The sequence below is a fragment of the Tursiops truncatus genome, chromosome 3, assembly GCF_011762595.2.
Source record: "Tursiops truncatus isolate mTurTru1 chromosome 3, mTurTru1.mat.Y, whole genome shotgun sequence".
In the NCBI taxonomy this organism is placed as follows: domain Eukaryota; kingdom Metazoa; phylum Chordata; class Mammalia; order Artiodactyla; family Delphinidae; genus Tursiops; species Tursiops truncatus.
The window spans coordinates 94,481,405-94,496,852 of record NC_047036.1 but is presented as its reverse complement, the minus strand read 5'-3'; positions in this window follow the sequence as shown (position 1 = coordinate 94,496,852).

Below are 15,448 nucleotides of genomic sequence, written 5' to 3'. Positions count from 1 at the left end.
TTAAGCCCTTGTCAGTCGTATCATTTGCAATTATTTTCTCCTAGTCCATAGGTTGTCCTTCCGTTTTGCTTATGGTTTCCTTTGCTGTACAAAACCTTGTAAGTTTGATTAAGTCACATTTGTTTATTTTTGCTTTTGTTTCCATTGCCTTGGGAAACTGACCCAAGAAAACTTAGGTATGATTTATGTCAGAGAATGTTTTGCCTATGTTCTCTACTAGGAGTTTTATGGTGTCATGTCTTTTGTTAAAGTCTTTAAGCCATTTTGAGTTTATTCTTGTGTATGCTGTGAGGGAGTGTTTATTCATTTACATGCGGCTGTCCAACTTTCCCAGCACCGCTTGCTGAAGAGAGTGTCTTTTCTCCATTGTATATTCTTGCCTCCTTTGTCGAAGATTAATTGACCAGAGGTGTGAGGGTTTATTTCTGGGCTCTCTGTTCTGTTCCATTGATCCATATGTCTGTTTTTGTGCCAATACCACACTGTTTTGATTGCTAGCTTTGTAGTACAGTATTGTCTGAAGTCTGAGAGGATTATGCCTCCTGCTTTGTTCTTTTTCCTCAGGATTGCTTTGGCAATTCTGGATCTTTTGTTGTTCTGTGTACATTTTAGGATTATTTGTTCTAGTTCTGTGAATAATGTCATGTCATGAGAAATTTGATAAGGATCGCATTCATTCTGTAGATTGCTTTGGGTAGTATGGCCATTTTAATAATATTAATTCTTCCAACCCAAGAGCATGGGATACATGATGGCATTATTGAGCCAATAACTCAGCCAGCAATAAAGCCTGCTTTATCTCTGAAATCCTAGTTATGTGAGCAAAAAATGTCTTTATTGTTAAAGCAGTTTGAGTCAGAGTTTCTATTACTTTCAGCCAAATGCATCCTAACTGATGTAATGTATACTGCAGCACCATTGGTAGTAGAGAAAAATAGCCAAACAACCTAAATGCTTATAAGCAGGGGAATGGTTAAATAAATATAGCATATCCATATTGTGGAATATTAGGCAGTCACTAAAATAAATAAAGTAGGTCTGTATGCATAGATGTGCAAAATTCTTCAAGACCTTGATACGTGAATAAAGCAAATAGTGAAACAATACATATAGTACGTAATCCCTTTGATGTTTTAAAAATTATGTATGTAAACATTTGCAGTCAACTGCGTAAAAATAGAACTAGAAGGATACACAGCACTGGGGAATAAGGTGGGAGTGTGGGGCTGGAAGTGAAAGAGCCCAGTTTTATGTTTATTTTTCGTATTTATGTATGTCTTGAATATTTTACAATGTCAATGAAGACATACATTAATCTTGTGTTTAAAAAATGCACAGTTCATTGTACTACACAAAGCTTCGTGACTGACCCTTCTTTCATAGCTTATGCATAAGACCTCATAGGTCTATAAAAAGCAATATTTATTTTTTCCTTTATTTTATTTTTTATTTTTTTATTTTTTTGCGGTACGTGGGCCTCTCACTGTTGTGGCCTCTCCCGTTGCGGAGCACAGGCTCTGGACGCGCAGGCTCAGCGGCCATGGCTCACAGGCCCAGCCGCTGGGCGGCATGTGGGATCTTCCCAGACCGGGGCACGAACCCGTGTCCCCTTCATCAGCAGGCAGACTCTCAACCACTGCGCCACCAGGGAAGCCCTATTTTTTCCTTTATTTTAATAAGTGCTGACAGAGAACACCTCAAAGATGTTCAACATAGTTGACAATCACTAATGCTTGTCTCCAAGAAAGATTCTATATTTTCTATAAACACTAGCCTCTAACTATAAGCTCTGTCTTTTCATTGGCTTTGACTCTAATATATAATAGGCTAAGGAAGATGTGGCTTCCTATGGATTCTTCCGATTGTGTGAATAAACCCAGAAAACACCATCAACCAAAGTTATCCTGGAAAATGTTTCAGAGCAAATGGCAAGTCTCTAGCTAATTCCAGGAATAAATGAATTCCATCTTTCCCTAATGCTAGTGGGAGTTTTTGTTAATCTCATAGCTAATTACATAAGAATTAGCATTGCAGCTTCAGGATGTGTGACTTTTCCGGTGTCTGTTCAGGATGCCCATGGCACTGAGTGCATCGCTTGAGACATCATAGTTGCCTTGCTGTTTTGTAATAGTGTATTTACACGTTCATCTCTTTTGCTAGACTGTTTGCTCCCTGAAAGCAGGGAGCCCTTCACTAACACATTCATTTATTTATTCATTCATTCCATAAATATTTATTGCATGTTGTGATGGTTAGTTTTATGTGTCAGCTTGGCTAGGCTATAGTACTGAGCTATTCAATGGAATATAAATCTAGGTGTTGCTATGAAGGTATTTTGTGAATGTGATTAACATATACAATCCGTTGACCTTAAATCAAGGGGATTATCCTGAATAATCTGGGTAGATATCATCCAGTCAGTTGAAAGTCCTCAAGAGAAAAACCGAGGTTTCCCTGAGGAAAAAAAAATTCTGCTTGTGGGCTGCAGCTTTAGCACCTGACTGAGAATTTCCAGTCTGCCTTCCTGCCCTGTGAATTTCAGAGTTGCCTCAGCAGCCCTCACAATGCATAAGCCAATTCCTTGCAATAAATCTCATACATGTATATGATATATAATCTCCGACTGATTCTGTTCTTCGATAGCACCCTGACTGAATCACATGTCCACTATGTGATGGACACTAAATGTTCAATGATAAACAAAGCAGAGATGGAATTTACCATCTAGTATTGGCAGAAACAATAAATAGACAAGTAATATATATATTTGCAAGTTGTGGTATGTACTAAGAAGGAAAATAGATAGGTACTACTATGAGGAAATTAAAGGAGGAAGCTAATTTAACTCGGGTGATCAGGGACAGGCTCTTGAGGAAGGTGACATGTAGTGTGAAGTGTGAGGAAGCATCAGTCTTGAAAAATGTAAAGAGAAGAGAGTCCCAGGCAGAAGGAACAGTATATGCAAAGGCCCTGGGATCAAATGATTGCTTGACCTGTTCCTGGAATTGCCAGAAGACTGAAATATAATGTGTCCTGACCTCTCCTTTGAAATCCTGTGACTATACCAATTATCTATTAGCCTTACCCACATTTCTTTGAATAATTGGTTTTCTGCCTGTCTTGCCATTACTAAAATGAAATTTCCATAAAGGCAGGGATTTTGTGTGTTTTGTTTCCCTGCTGTATCATCAGGAATGAAAAGTTCCTGGTACTTAGCAGGTACTCATAAATATTGAATGAATGAATGAACAGTTAGTAACAATTGCAGGAGTCCAGGCAAAAGAGGATGTTGGCTTGGTTAAAGTGGAGGTGATGGGACTAGAGAAGGGCCAACAAGTCTGAGGTATCTTCGGGAGTTACAGTCAATAGCACTGGTTGATAGATGAGAAGTGGGGTGTAAAGGAAAAGAGGTCAAGTGGCTCACAGTTGTCCGGCCTGAACAAATAGGTAGATGGTGGTGCCAGTGGTAGAAATGGGAGAGCCTACTGGTAAATAAATTGGTATTTCCAGGACCTAGCTTGCAATGTTTATAACTGTTTGATAAATGAATGAATGAAATGGTGAGTTTAATTGCCATCACTGTGTTTGGCAAAAGGCAGCTACCTTAATGGTCACAGATCTTCCAAGTCCTCCTTTTAAATTGTTTATTTTTTCTTAATTTTTCATAAGCTTTAATGATATCTTTAGCACCTTCTAGAAGAAAACACTTTGTTTTTTTACTTTTGTAATATAAAGTAAATATCCTATTAGTAGGCAGAAGGACTGTGTTTGGATGACTTTAAGGAACTTTTAGCTATGGTGAAATCCAGCAGACAGGGAAATTCTATGTGCTACATGCTCCCAAGATACACATTCTTGGTGCAATAACCACAGAACAGGCCCACGTATATCCCAAGAAATGGGTCTCCCCTTTCTTGGTACCTCCCTCTGTTTTAGGTATTTTCTTTCATTTCAAATTTTAAAATTTCATTTCACCAAAATGCGTCTCAATTTTGTGAAGTACCTAAGCTATTTTTTTTCCTCCAAAACAATTTTCTCAAACCCACCATGGATTAGTACTACCTGGGGGCAGAGGAACCGGAGGGGGAACTTGTTAAAAACAAGTACACATTCCTAGATCCTGGTTGAAACTTAGTGTATCAGTCAACTTTGGGAATGGGGGCCCAGAATCAGTATTGTAAATATGCCTCCTAAATGATTCTTCTTTTTTTTTCTTGGCTGAGTTTGGTCTTCATTGCTACACGCGGGCTTTCTCTGGTTGTGGAGAGCGGGGGCTACTCTTTGTTGCGGTGCCCAGGCTCCTAATTGCAGTGGCTTCTCTTGTTGTGGAGCACGGGCTCTAGGCATGCGGGCTTCAGTAGTTGTGGCAGGCGGGGTCAGTAGTTGTGGCTCACAGGCTCAGTAGTTGTGGTGCACGGGCTTAGTTGCTCTGTGGTATGTGGGATCTTCCCAGACCAGGGGTCGAACCCATGTCCCCTGTGTTGGCAGGTGGATTCTTAACCACTGCGCCACCAGGGAAGCCCGCTTCTAAATGATTCTTAAGCACATTCACCAAAAGTTGAGGACCACTGTTGTAGGAATATGAAAATGCATATGTTTTTAGAATAAAAACTCAAAAGATAGTTTAATTGCATTTCCTTGTTTGTTTTTCAATATAAATGTATGGCTTGAAACTAGTAGTTTTCAAGGTGTGGTCCAGGGGACCCCTGGAATCACCAAGACCTTTTCATAGAGTCCACAGATCAAATCGACTTTTGTCATAATACCAAGACGTTATTTGACATTTTCATACTAATTCTCTCATAGATGTGCAATGTAGTTTTCCAGAGGCTAAGTGGTGAGTGGTATCACCACAAACTGAATGCAGAAGCAGAGAGGAGGATGTAGCCTTCCTTTATTAAGCTAACTAAATATTAAAGAGAGTCTCAAAAAATATAAAACAATGCCACACTTCTCATTATATATTTTTTGTTTTGAAAAAATAGTTATTTTTTATAAAAACATGTTATTTATGTTAATATATGATGCATATTTTATCGTTATTTTAAAATAAGTTAATAAACATTTTAAAAATTACTTAGTTTTAATTTCAGATACAGTAAATATCAGTAGATATAATTCACATAAACACAAGCTGTTTGGGGTGTTCAATAGTTTTTAAGACAGTAAAGTTGTCCTGAGCCAAAAAGTTAGAGAGCTGTTATCCCCAATTTATTTTTCTTCTATAAAATCATCCTAGGGGATCTCAATGGAAACTCTTTCCTGGTCCTTAATCCTCTGTGCATTTTGAATCCTTGTGACTTATGACCAACCAACTGCTTGACCAGGTGAACAAATATACTGTGGGGACTTTGGTGAAGCCCTTTGTCTATTCAAGGGTAAACAGTGATGGTTTCCATGAAGACTAAGTAAAAAGCTAGAAAAACAAGCTCTCAGAATTCCATTCAAGTAGCCAAGTCTGGTCAAACACTGAAAGAGGAACAGATGAGGCATTATTAAAACAAAGATGTTTTAGGCATGCATAATATGACACAGCAACAACAGCATTGTCCTTGAAGCAAACACGCTTCAGAGTTAAGATTTCTATTTCTTGCTCTCTGCTCTTAGGCAAATCAAACCTCTCTGGGCCTCAGTTTTCACATCTCGGGTTTATTCTGGAATCTAACAGTCATTCATTCATTCATACATTTATTCATTCTTACTATCTTTTATTCAACAAGTATTTATTAAACATCTCCTTGGCTCCAGATACATTAAGTATTGGAGATATATAGGCCGATGATCTAATGTCTGACTCTAGCAGTTTATGAGGAAGATAAATTATTTAAGTTGCTCTGACTAAAATAGCTTCCCATGTTCACAACTTTTTATCTCTTTACCCTGCTAGGTATTTCTTCATAGCACTTATTATCACATAATGCGAGATATATATATATATATATATATATATTTGGGGGGGGTACTTATTTCTGTGCTGTCACCAAACTATAAGTCCCAGGAGGAGAGCAACTTAGTCATGTTGACCAAGGCTTTCCAAGCACATGGCTGACATTCAGTAACTCTTTGTTGAATGAATGAAAGACAAAAGGAATAAAAAAGAAGATATATACGGGGGAAAGAAAGAAAAAGAAAAAAGAGCAAGAGAATGCTTAGGAAAACAAATCAATATACTTATTGAGAAATGAAGGATGAGTTAAAGTTAGGTGAAGTATTGGAGAGACAGAAAGAATTCCAGGCAGGGGGAAGAGCATGCATGAAGACTTAAAATGTGGAGTAACATGAAATTGTAAGTCATTTAATCCACAGAGCTGAAATGTGTGATCTGCACGGCAGGAGAAGTGCTGCAAGAGATGGACAGTTCTCACGTTCTCTGAATCTATGAAGGAACTGGCAACTTTGTGCCAGGTTTCCACTTCCCTACCTGGGCAATGTGGATTTCTCCGTGAACTGGACTGATAGATATATAGTTTTAGTGTGGGAAGGTTTTTAGCCATTGAAAGGAAAAAAAATACTGTTTTCCTTCTCTGCACACACACCACTGTTAAGACTTCACTTCTGGTCACCAAATGTGTGGATTTTTTTCCTCACACTGACCAATTCTCTAGCAACAGCTGGTATCCTACAATTTAGCTCAGTTCGGACGCTCTCTACCTAGTGTTAGCGTCAGACCCCACAGGTTAAAAGGATCAGTCCCACAAGACTAGCCCCTCACTTCAGACACCAATCACAAGTCTGGGTTGTCACCTGTGCTTCTTACTGACTGGCTACAAATCAGAAGTTCCCACAACCCCTCCTCCAGTTTGATAATTGGTTAGAATGGCTCACAGAACTCAGAAAAACAGTTCACATACTAGGTTATTGGCTTATTATGAAAGGATACAACTCAGAAACAGCCAAATAGAAGAGATGCATATGGGAAGGGACACAGAGCTTCCATGCCCTCTCCAGGCCTACCACCCTCCCAGAACCTCCACGTGTTCACCAAACCAGAAGCTCTCTGATCTCCAAGCTCCATACTTTAGGGGGTTTTATGGAAGCTTCATTAGGCATGGTTGATTAAATTATTGGTGTTGGTGATTAACTCAACCTCCAGCCCTTCTCCCCTCCCTGAAGGGTGGAGGGTAGGGCTGAAAGTTCAAACCCTCTAATCACTGGGTCGGTTACCTTGGCAACTAGCCCTTATCAGTAGTTATCTAGGGGCTTTCCAAAATTCACCTCATTAACATAAATTCAAGTGTGGTTGAAAGGAACTCTTTGTGAATAACAAAAGACACGCCTTTCATCTTTATTGCTCTAGAGCTATTTCAGGAACGGGGACAAAAAACAAAAGATGCTTCCATTTCTCTTATTGCTTAGGAAATTACCAGAGTTTTAGGAGCAGTGTGTAGGGGAGGAAGACCAAATTTATGTTTCTTATTATAAATCACGATATCACAGCCATCATCTAACAATCTTGATGATAGTATTATTATGATTATGTTTAATGTATACTGAATTCCTACTAAGTGAAGAGCACTTATATATCATATCATCTTTAAACAACTTTATGAGTTAGAGACTATTATTAAATCCCACATTACAGATAAGAACATTGGTGCTCTGAGGGGTTATGGAATCTTCCCAAAATAAGTGACGGAGATGAACTATGGTAGCCAGTCTCTAAGAAGGCCCTCAATGATCTTTACCCCCTGATATTCCACCCATGTGTCATCTACTCCCATATTGAAGTCAGAGCTGATCTGTGTGCCCAATAAAATATGGCACAAGTGATGGTGTTACCGAGTGCAAGCTCGCTCTGCTCACCACATGACAGGCCAATAAATCGGAGACGAGGTGTTGAGGCAATGAATATGTCTTTATTCGGAGAGACTGAGAAGATGGTGGACTAGGGTCCCAAAAACCATCTTATTGGGGTCTGGATGCCAGTTTCTTTTATAGAATCAGAGAGGGAGAGGAGGTAAGGAAGTAAAAAGGGCCATCAGTCTTGCAAAAGATCTCCTGGAATGACCAGCCTCGGTGAGAGGATGTGTTAATTTCTTCTTTCTTGCAGCCATGCACAGGTGGGCAGGGTCAGATGGTCTCCCTGTGAGCTGAACAGAGGCACTTTAGTTTAACATTCAGGCAGAGGGGCAGGGGTCCCTGAGGCAGGCCATTAGGTATGATTATAATGAGGAAAGCAATGAAAAGCAAAGGTTAAAGTCAAAGAAACAGATCCAACATGGAGTCAAAATTGGCTCTTCCCTGTTACAATGGTATATGATTCAGAAACTAGGTTATAAAAGATATTGCATCTTCAACCTTACCTTTTGAATTGTGAATTGTGAAGACACTCAAGCAGTCCTGTGGAGAGGTCCATGCAAAGAGGAACTGAGGCCTCCCATGAAGGGACAGCACCATTGAAACCGGAGGGAAGGGGGCAGGGCACAAACTGTAAAAGAATGACATAGTCAAGGTCATGACATAAACTGATTAGAACCAAATAGATCCAAGACGGTGGACAAGCTGACTTCCACTAGACCTTGAGCCTCAGTATATACACTCATTGTAACACATCAGAAAGCTAAATGACACAGCCACCAGCACCATGACAGTTCTGAGGCCCAACATCAAAGATCAAAAAGTGGGTGGTGGGCAAATTCCTGGAAATCTCCACCTCTTCCCCAAAATAGCTGGAATACTCCTCCCACTCATTAGCCTATGAAATTACCCACCCCCATAAAAACTGCCAACCCCATACCCTGGTGCCTTTCTCACCTTCTGAGATGGCCCACACTCTGTGGAATGTGTTTCTCTCTAAATAAATCCACTTCTTACCTATCACTTTGTCTGTCACTGAATTCTTTCTGCTATGAGACATCAAGAACCTGAGCTTCTTTAAGTCCTGAAACCAGGTGTGTGATCTCAGTTAAAAGACCATGTGTTTTGGCTGGGTTCGAGTCCCAGCCACATGGGCTCAAGTCTCAATCTGAGGTGCACGGTTTCACCGTCTGTGTCAGCCACCTTGAAAGTGTATTCTCCAGTCCTAATCAAGCCTTCAGATGACTTCAGCCCCAGCCGACATCTGACAGCAACTTCACAAGAAAACCCAAGCCAGAACTGCCCAGCCAAGCCTCGCCTGAATTCCTGACCCATAGAAACTATAAGAGATAAAAAATGATGTGGTTGTATTAAGCCACTAAATTTGGGGGTAATTTATTATACAGGAATAGATCATTAATACAGTTGGGCTTCAAAGTCAGATTTATCTGAGTTGAGAACCAGATTTCTTCATCTTTTTTCCTCTTGCTACCTCTGATTTAAAAAAATAGGCTTGTCTTACTGAGTGTGACCTAAATAGTGTCCCAGGAGTTATGGAATCCAGCAGAGTATTTGAGTTATAGGACATAATACAAGATTCTAAAAGTACTCAATATGCCCAGATAAAAAGCAACTCCAAATGAAATCTGTTTTCCTAATTTCTCATTTTTTAAGTTTCAAGGGGCCATTTTAAATATGAAAACTCTTCCTGAAGTAGATGAAATTTTGAAATGCTTACTAAACAATTTCACTTATTCAATTTGTTATACATATGTTAAATTACATATTATATAAAATAATGTTCTAATGTAGAAATGTTATTTTCCCCACTCTAACATCAGTCAACTATTTTACTCATATTCTTCATATGCATAGTTTACATCCTTGCTATAGATATCCATGGATCAACAGTATTGGCATCTGGGAACTTGTTAGAAATGCAGAATCTCTAGCTCTCCCCTAGACATATTGAATCAAAATGTGCATTTTAACAAGATGCCCAGGTGATTGGTGTGCACATTAAACTTTGAGATGTACTGGTCTACACAAGAGTTGTAATCACTAGTGTCATCTGTTTTCTAGAACACATAATCTTCACTTCCATGTAAGCTGCTTGCAGTATAGCATGCTATGAACTTCTGTATGATGCTACAGCAGATGCTGCTCATTACTCTCCCAATAGCCATTATTCTTTACCTTAACTATGGAACTCCCATTTTGTTTGGGTGTAACACTGTGCCCAGTTAGAAAAACTCAACTTCCCAGACTTCTTTGCAGCTAGGCTTGACCATACAACAGAGTTCAACTTCTGACTAATGAGAGGTAAGCAAAAATTGCTGGATGGGGCTTCAGGAAAAATTCTACATAAAAGTGGTCCTGGGGGCTTCCCTGGTGGTGCAGTGGTTGAGAGTCCGCCTGCCGATGCAGGGGACGCGGGTTCGTGCCCAGGTCCGGGAAGATCCCACATGCCGCGGAGCGGCTGGGCCCGTGAGCCATGGCCGCTGAGCCTGCGCGTCGGGAGCCTGTGCTCCGCAACGGGAGAGGCCACAACAGTTGAGAGGCCCGCGTACCACACAAAAAAAACAAAAACAAAACGGGGTACTCGGCTTGCGTGCATTTTTGGACTTGCCTCCTGATCCTAATCCTTTATTTCTGCCTGAAATGTGGACATGAAGCTAGAAGGTGGAGCTGTCATGTTATAATCACAAGGATTAAAATCACACAATGAGGATGGTGGAGGGGAAGTGAAAAGGAGCTTGTGTTCCTAATGGGACTGTGGTATGGCTATATCAGACTTGGACTGCTCAGATCCAAACTTCTTGCCATGTGAGAAGAATTCAACTTTTTGTGATTAAGCCATTGTAGTTAGGCTTCTATTATATACAGCTGAACACAATCGTGACGCAAGCTGCCGGCACCCGTTCATGTAACAGCAGGATGGTACCGCTGTGTTGTTTTTCATTTCTTCTGTAGGTATGTATTTCCCTGGTTGCCCAAATTTAACCACTTACTATACTGCTTTTAAAAGTAGTTTTAAAAAGGCTTATTTACAAGAACATTTAATCACAACCATGGGGTCATATATGTAGGAATAATGACTAAATGTATGTTCATTTATATTCCTCCTTTGTTTTTAATCTATGTCCATCAGGTGACCTCTGTCAGCAGCCATAATTAAGATTGATAGAGTGCTTACCCATTTAGTACTTTGTTTTCCAAAATTATATAATTGAGATAGGGCCTTATAATAGGAAGACTTTGTAAAATTGCAAATGTAAGGCAATTTCCTCTTTTCTGATCATCCTTAACTTCTATTTAGGCATTTATAGGCATCAGAATAAATCTGTACATCCAGTATTCTGAATCTAGATAGAGCCAATAGTAAGGGGGCTGACCGGAGAGGGGTCTCTCCTACGCAGGGTGATTTCTTTAGGATTAGGAATTAAAGGTAGAATAAGGAACGGAAACACATGTTTAGAGTTTGGAATAAAAATCCTGATGCAGAAGTAGTTTCTAGAGAAGCAGCTGAATTCATTTTAGGGGCTGAAGGCCCTAGATAGTGCACTTTGGGGAATGATGGAGAGGAGGTTGTATCCACGTTGTAGCATAAAGGGAACTGGATAGAAAACTACTAGGAGGATGGGTGTTTCCTCCCAGAAACTTTGGGCTTTGGGTTTCCAGAGTAATATGGGATGGGGTTGTAGTTATTTATTTGGTTATTAATGGACAGGTTGACCCCAGGACACTGGAGGACTTGGGAAGGACTGGAGTTGCATCTGTCAAATCACCTGGCAGATGTGTCTGAGATCCACTGTAGGTTTGTCAAATGTATGTTCATTTGGTCTATATCCAAGGTAATCATCAGCATAATACAAAAGCTTATCCAGAATATTTATCAAAACAACAGTTTTATCAAGCCAAAATGTTCCATACAAAACTCCAGAATTGGAATTAAAGATTCAGAATGGGCCTCCCTGGTGGCGCAGTGGTTGGGAGTCCGCCTGCCCATGCAGGGGACACGGGTTCGAGCCCTGGTCCGGGAAGGTCCCATATGTGGCAGAGCAACTGAGCCCGTGTTCCACAAATGCTGAGCCTGCGCTCTGGGGCCCGCGAGCCACAACTGCTGAGCCCACGTGCCGCAGCTGCTGGGGCCCGCGCGCCTGGAGCCCGTGCTCTGCAACGGGAGAGGCCACCGCAATGAGAAGCCCGTGCGCTGCAGCAAAGAGTAGACCCCGCTGGCTGCAGCTGGAGAAAGCCCGTGCGCAGCCTCGAAGACCCAATGCAGCCAAAAATAAATAAATTTATTTAAAAAACACAAAAAACGAATACATAGGTAGTCTGAAATGGAGGAAAAAAAAAAGATTCAGAATGAACAAACACTTGAGGAGCATCTGCTTTGTGTCAAGCATCGTGAAGGTACTTTTACATGCACTTTCACCCGCGAGCGACTGCCCTCTCCACAGAGGTTTACTTTGTTCATCTGATCAAAATAGAAACCCCCTGCTGCTCCTGCTGAGCCCTCGTGTGCTGATCACGCCCAGGATGCTCCACCCCTGAGGAGGAGGAGCCTGAACAGCCAGGAGCCGACCAGCTGGCTCCGAGCACCTGTTCCATTGTCTCACCCTCGCCCCCGCAAGGCTTCTGGGTAAGAATGAATTTTTTTCTAATCTGAATAATGCATGTCATTCCTATTCTAGAGCTATACTTATGCCTAAAACAAATAATGCCCTTCCTTAAGTCAGTATCTTTCCACTGAGCTCTCTATCGCCTGTTAACTTCACCTGACTGTATCTCAGTCAACGGAACTAGCGGAAGTCATGTAACAGAGAAACGACGATAAAGAGGGATCCCAAATTGTAGTTTGATCCCAAATTATAGTTAGGTGTTGTAGTTAAAATTTTTTTTTGATGTACCAGACCAATCTGTCTCAAATTTGAGAGCTATATTAACCTTTTCAAGGACAAAACCTTCTTGTAAAGTCCCAAGAATATGTTCACTTACTTCAGTGGGAGGAACACTCCCTTAAAGAAACAGAAGTCTTGGGCTTTCCTGGTGGCACAGTGGTTAAGAATCCTCCTGCCAATGCAGGGGACACGGGTTCAATCCCTGGTCCAGGAAGATCCGACATGCCACGGAGCAACTAGGCCCATGTGCCACATACTGAGCCTACTCTCTAGAGCCTGTGAGCCACAACTACTGAGCCCAAGTGCTGCAACTACTGAAGTCTGCATGCCTAGAGCCTGTGCTCCACAACAAGAGAAGCCACGGCAATGAGAAGCCTGCGCACCGCAAGGAAGAGTAGCCCCCGCTCGCCACAACTAGAGAAAAGCCCGCGCGCAGAAACGAAGACCCAACACAGCCAAAAATAAATAAATAATTTTTTTAAAAAAATTAAAAGAAATGAAACAAAAGTCTTATTCTACAAAAAGAGTTTTCCAGATATGAATTATCACTGCAGATGAATGATCTCTTTATAACCAGATGATTTTTATGCTATCTTTAAGATGAAAACTCAACATTTAAAACTGTTCACAAAACTCCCGCCTCTAAGAAACAGCAAATCCCTCTCACCTGCTGCATAGTTGGAGAAAACCTATACCAGCCAAGAGTCTATTTCTATACAAAACCATTCCCAATCACATATGGGGTCTTTGGAGGCCCTAACAGTATAAGGCACTGCTCTGTTTCCTTCTGTGTGGTTTAAGGGGAACTATATCGCGGCATGATGCTTTCAATTTGTTTCTGTAGAATACTGTTAATCTGGTTCCATTGGTCTGGGTTTGCTGGCTGTGTGAATGGTTGATGTCTTAGGCACAGATGAAATCTTCAACTTTGTTTTGCACAAGCTTTTAAGCCCAGTTTGCATGCTCAAGTGTCAGACACCCGCCATGAGATGGGTTCTCTGACCTGGAGATACCCATTCCAACCAGTTAGTGGTGTTGCAAGAACTGCAGGGCCTTGGAGGAGCTTTGTCCTCTGAGGCTGCTGGCCGCCCAGAAATCTGAATCTTGCTTTTATGATGACATCTGGTTGCTGGCCATATGGCGTTTCAAGGGGTCTGTGATCATTTTCTGAAAGAATTCAGCAGAATCATGTTACAGCGTCCAGGGTCTAAAAGAGGCATTTGGCACTGACACAAGAAACACATTACTGGTGACTCTGTTGGCACCATATAGAAAGGGGGCAAACCCTGGGAAAGCCTGGCTTAACCTGGTAAGGGACAAAGCAAGGAAAGGATTGGCTGGGATGCCCATCAGAGATTTTGTAGTTCAAAGGACTCATAGTAGATTTATTCTAAAATTTTGGACAGAAATTTCAGGGTCATATTTATTCATAGTTCCATTTCGTTACTATACAAACAATTGCCTCAAAAATACTGATCATTAAAAACCTCAGAGAAGATGTATTGTTATTTTTATTGCTGGAAGGAACAGTGATGACAACATCTGTGATGTTGTCTTTCAGCAGTAGGGTGACAAGTGACCTTTTTCTTGCTTCTGTATATTTTCTGTAATTTCCAAATGAGCTACAATAATGCAGGAGTAGGGATTTAGACTCAAATGATTGGCTCCACTATCTAATACCTATGTGGCCTTGGGCAAGTTATTAACTCACTCTACTTCCATTTCCTTCTGTAAAATGGGGATAATAATACTAATAATATCTGCTTTCATGAAGCTCTTGTGAGGACTGAATGAGACAATACAAATAAAGAGTTAAGACAGTGCCTGGCACATAGGAACTACACCCAAATATTAGCTCTTGTTACTATTATTACTGTACTTCATTGACTCTAAGACTCACTGTTTTTCTCTCTCCAATTCGTAATTTCTTTCTAATTGGGATGTTTCTTACATTAGCTGGTGTGAAATGGCTTAAAGGACAGTTCTTTTTTCTGTCTTGATGATACATGAAACAGACAGGCATCTTAAGCGATAATTTGTGTTAGCTGAGTAGTTATTTCTGACTCTATGTATTTCCTGTGAGGGATGTGACAGGATAGCATTTAGCCCTGATGTGTTGGGCCACTCTCCACCCCCTCCCTTCCTGCCTCCCCAGCTGAAGAGTACGGTGGGTGCCGGGCTGCAGGGACCCACCCCTTCCTTGCCTGGTCCTCTTGGAACTGCAGTATGGAGGGGTGAGTGGAATCCAGGGGAGTGCTGGGCTTTGGGGGCACTTGCAGCACACCTGGAGAAAGAGATAAGGAGTAGAATAAATTTGGGTGGCAAGATGGTAGTCTAAAATGGAAGGTTTAGGTGTGGCCACGGCACACAGATTTTTGACCGTGGTGGTTCAGTGCAGTCTGCACAGCTGTACGATTAACTTTTAACTGCTGCAGCCTGCACCAGAGTCTCTTTCCCTTGGGCCACTTGGTATGTTGAACTTGCTGGTTACGGCTGCTTATGAGGCTTTATTCACAGGCCAGTGGCTGTCTTTTATAGAGGAGGACCCAGTAAATGTAGGGGATCCATGGTTGGCCTCAGCAGATAGCCACGAGGGGCTGGTGAGCAAGCGTACCCTGGCCTTGCTGTCCTCCACAGAGGTACTGTCCCCAAGTGGTGGCTTTGATGTGTAGGCTGCAGCTCATTTCTTGGATTACACAGGCACACGTGCTTCAGCCTCCTGGGCTTCCTGCAATACCAGTGGGCTT